General features: G+C 38.4%; 1 pseudogene across 1 annotated transcript in view; it reads right to left on the bottom strand.

The window, feature by feature from the left end:
- The window catches only part of LOC145490573 (cytosolic Fe-S cluster assembly factor NUBP2 homolog), an 8,429-nt pseudogene extending 4,423 nt beyond the window's left edge, over window positions 1-4,006 (bottom strand). The window contains exons 1-6 of the transcript XR_014049707.1: window positions 3,931-4,006; window positions 3,738-3,799; window positions 3,045-3,183; window positions 2,527-2,615; window positions 1,898-2,058; window positions 1,203-1,274 (exon numbers count right to left, since the gene is read on the bottom strand). The product of XR_014049707.1 is annotated as a cytosolic Fe-S cluster assembly factor NUBP2 homolog (transcript). The remainder of the gene's footprint in view (window positions 1-1,202; window positions 1,275-1,897; window positions 2,059-2,526; window positions 2,616-3,044; window positions 3,184-3,737; window positions 3,800-3,930) is intronic.
- Window positions 4,007-4,455: the final 449 nt, after the last annotated feature.

The raw sequence follows: 4,455 nt of genomic DNA, 5'->3' as shown, positions 1-4,455 counted from the left end.
CACACTGCATTCCGCAAAATGAATGTGCACTATTGTACTATCAGCAAAGTTAACAATAAAGAGTATATCTGCCCCGATCAAGAGAACTCAACTCCAGTCTCCTAATATGGAGTATTGTTACCTCTCCCTTAAGGTGGCTGAACACAGTTTTTGATACCTGTGTTTCATTCACCTTTTTCTCTAAAACCCTTGATCCCTTGGTCGTCAAAAATGGCAGCAAGCTAGTTAACAACACAAACTTTGGTTTTTTGATGGTTAAGCTGATGTATGTGCCGTTGCCATGGCAACATGAATAAATATAAACAGGCCTTTAAAATCGGTTTGGTTTATTTGCAGAAAATCTAGTCATTAGATTTTCTTTAAAATTTGCATGCAACAAGCTTGTAACGATTCTCACAAGTTAACACCATTTTGCTGATAATTTAACAGAGAGATCTTTAGTTATCCCTTGTTGAAGGTTCACTGGAATATCTAGAATTTCCTTTGTCAAAGTTCAATTATTTTTAATACTCCAAATACTTATTTCCTAAAGTATTTTCGTGCCAAATTTCGTGAAATTCTAATGACTGGTTCTCGAGAAATAGGCGTATTTCCGAGAGTGCAATTTTCATTCAATCGCAATTTTTTGACTTACTACGCATGCGTTGCATTTAGCTGGGTTCTTTCGGTAAGAAAGAAAAAGCTGAGAATTGCTGGGTCCTTTGCATCGTTACCTTTTCTAACATATCTTTGTAATAAAAGACTAAAGCCATCAATACGCTGCGTTCAATTATAGAGAAAAATAGCACAGATAATGCGGGTGTTGAGTAAATAAAATTATCGCTCTATTGACGGCATGTTTGTCTTTTGCAATCCTTGAGCGCGCGCTGAATTGCATCAGCAAAAGTGCATGCGAAACTGTGTTCGGCCACCTTAAATGTTCTTAATGTGGAGCTAGCCTACTGCTAAATACGCTGTAGTATCCCGGTATTTTTGCAGTTCAGGTTGGCCAACAACTTGTTAGTACTCATTTCTCCTCCTATGTGATGAGAGGCATTGCAAGTCAAGTGTCTTACCTAAGAACACAGTACAAAGACCCATGAACAGGGCTTGAATCTAGACTTATTGATCTACAGTGTATGACGTTAACCACTGGGCCACTGTACCTCACACATCAGTACATCACAAGCCTCTGAAAATAACATTTTATAGAGTCGTCATACGTGGAGGTGTATCAATAAGCTGGAAATCCAGGTTACCCCAACACACATTCAATAGAAACTGCTTGATCATTGCTAAAAAAAAAAAAGCATAGCGGTAACTGTCACTTGAGAACTCAAGGAAGTCTACAGGACCATCAAAATGTTTGTAACACTCTACAAAATTTGCTCCATTTTAAAAATCATTAATAAAAGCACATTGCAGACGATATGGTGCACTGGCCTGGGACAAAGTTGTTTTAAAATAATAGTAATTTACATTAAGCTGATTTCAAACATCTTCCTTTCCTTCAAAAGCTCAGAAAAGCCACAGTGTTTCCGGAAGTAGTTGTATAACTTTTATACAAATAGTGTGGTGTCAGATAAAAAAATCTGTTATTTATATATAAACTAGACATAATACTGCCCCTAACAAAGAAAATTTAGTATTGTTTGCTTGCTATCAATAAAGCCTAATTATAGCTACCTTTAGTTAGAAAACATTTTGTTGAGGTTTCCTACATTTTAAACTAAGGTAATTTTGTGCATTACAAAAAATGACTCAACATGTGGTAGCAGAGCTCCTTGAAGTGATTTCAGTACAGTTGCACTGATGGCAAAACACTCAGATCTAGCTTTCATTAACAAGCTTCAACAGGTCAAGGTAAGTCAAAAAATATATATATGTTAAGTAAAGAGCCTAACCAAGGAATAAATACCATTTTTCGTAGGTCCTCTCCACAAGATGGCATCATCTCTGTTATTTAACAAAAAACCAATTGACATAACAGCCAGTCGTTGGTCCTTGTCTGTGTAAACTGGAACCCAGTTGACTATCAAGAAAGGTTCACTGTGATCTTTAGAAAATACTTGTAAACACCTTTGGCAAAGAACATAGGCAAGCTTTGATGTCAACAACATAACAGCTGATCTTATAAAAAAAAATATAGAAAGTGAAGTATCTATATGAAAAGTATAATAATTAAAACACAGGTCTGGAGCATTTATACTGAAAATAATCTAAATTTTGTGAATTAAAAAACTTCCCAAGATCAAGCAAGTTCACCCACAAAAGTTACAAAGACGTGTGGTAGTGGCCCCTGACAGACCAGCTTTCCATGCAGGATCTAAGCTGCAATACTTCAAGTCAGTTTCTTGTTATCACACTGGAGATAAGGAATTCTCCTGTAATGAGCCACTAAAGTTCATAGACACTCTTTTACTATTACACATTAAACACAAGTGTGAGCACTGTTACACAATGTAGATTAACGTACATGCATAATGTGGTGAATGGCTCCTGCAGAAATTATGGCTTCAGAAGATGATCCTTTATGTTATGACTTACCCAGCAGAACACTGGTGTATATCTTTTCCCTCTACATTCATCATCCTTGGAATACTTGGTTCACATAAGTCAACATCCAGTATGCCAACCTGGAAGATAAAGAGATAACACAAAGATGAGCCATTTATTGTGATCAAGGTAGTACTGCTGTAATAATACATTCTTGAAGACACTTCTCTGTTACCAGTGGCAGATCCACAGATTTTCACCGGGGTGACTCTTGGGTAGAGTGGGGAAAGACAGAAGGTGCTGGGAGAAGGTAAAGTGAACATTTTTAATCCACAACAGGATTTTTCCCTAAGTGTCACCAGTTCACATATCATGTGGCTAGAGTGTAATACTGTAAATATTCTGATAGCAAATCTCCCAAACATAAAACACAAAAACAAGACCAATCCAAAACATAGAAAATCATCCAATAAAGCTTCTCCCCCACTCCCAGCCCCTCCCACTGTGTATGAATCAATGACTTAATGCAGGTAAAGGTAAGTCAACAGATCACAAAGATTTCAGCTTACCTTCTTTCCTTTGTTGTAGAGAGTGCATGCTTTCTGTGTTGTAAACAGTACTTTTACCAACTCCTCCTCTATCAACTAGAATCATGTGCTTGATAGATTTTAACAGTTCTTCAAGAGTTTACTCCGACTGACCTGAAATTTACAAACAAAACCCACATTGTAACTCAGTGAGAATTACAGTCAGTGCCTTCGCTGTACTTGTCTACTTGGACTCTAGAGAGAGGAAAATTCCATCAATGTCGCTAAGCATGCGACAAAACACTGACCCCCAGTCCATGGACCACCCCAAATGGACTACCCTAAAAGGGACTAACTCTAAAAATAATGTAATAACGCCAACATGATATAACAATAATAAAGCCAGCAACTAGTGTTTTTCTCAAATACATTGTAAACATTCAGATTCAGGCTGTTTCCTTGCAAATTATTTTGGAACAATTTAGATGGAAAGGGGCAAGATTTCCGTATAACCCCATACATTTATTATGCATACAGTTCTTTGTTTAATTAAACAATAGCGAAAACAATAGCGCTTTTTTGAGACTTACCTGATTTGAATAACTCTAAATTTTACCATTTTTTTTTCTAAGTGTCGCATACTTTTAGACTAAAATACACAAAAACGGAACGATTTCTTGGAGACTTAGAATAATTTTTCGAGCTCTTCCAAACTTTGAGTGTTTTGTTCATTACCGTCTCTTCAGACAAGAAGGAAGTGACTGGGCGCATTTTCCAGCGCTTTTCCGTGGAGGAAGCTGGAGTTGTATTCGAAAAATAACATAAGAGTACTTATACTTCGGCCTAGTTTTACTTTGAAGAAAAAGAATAAAAACACCCTTTGTGCAAACGACAATTTTTAACACATTCGTTGCACGACAGTACTCACCGTCCGCCATCTTGAATTTGAGAAGGAAACTGCTGATCATCCTCTCGTACAGTCGGCTCAAGAAGCTTTCCCCCATGCTGGCTGAAACTTGAAAGGTCATCCTCGGAGGCCCAGGGGCAGTTACTCCACGCGATATTTTCGGGCGACGCGATATTTTCGAGCGAAAGTTTACATCAAGAAGTAAAATTTCTCCCGAAAATATTGCGTCGCCCAAAAATATCGCGTCGTCCCAACTAACTGCCCCTGGGTCTCCGAGGATGCTGAAAGGTTGGCGTCATATGTCAGTCATCTTCCGCCTTCAGCCTAATCGGCCGGGGATTAAGCTGATGGTGGGGGATGACTGGCATTTCAGGCTGCTGAAGGATATGTACAAAACCACAAATAAAGTCTGGGACCGCAGAGGGGGAGGAAGGGCTATAGCCCTACCGCTTACTTGCTTGGGTTGAGTTGTTTAGGGCTCCAGTCCAGATGACATGAATAACGTACGAATTTTGCAACTGGAAGTAACAAAACGGTGGAACAGTG

Source organism: Orbicella franksi, chromosome 6, assembly GCF_964199315.1.
Source record: "Orbicella franksi chromosome 6, jaOrbFran1.1, whole genome shotgun sequence".
NCBI lineage: Eukaryota > Metazoa > Cnidaria > Anthozoa > Scleractinia > Merulinidae > Orbicella > Orbicella franksi.
This window is presented reverse-complemented; position numbering and strand designations above follow the sequence as displayed.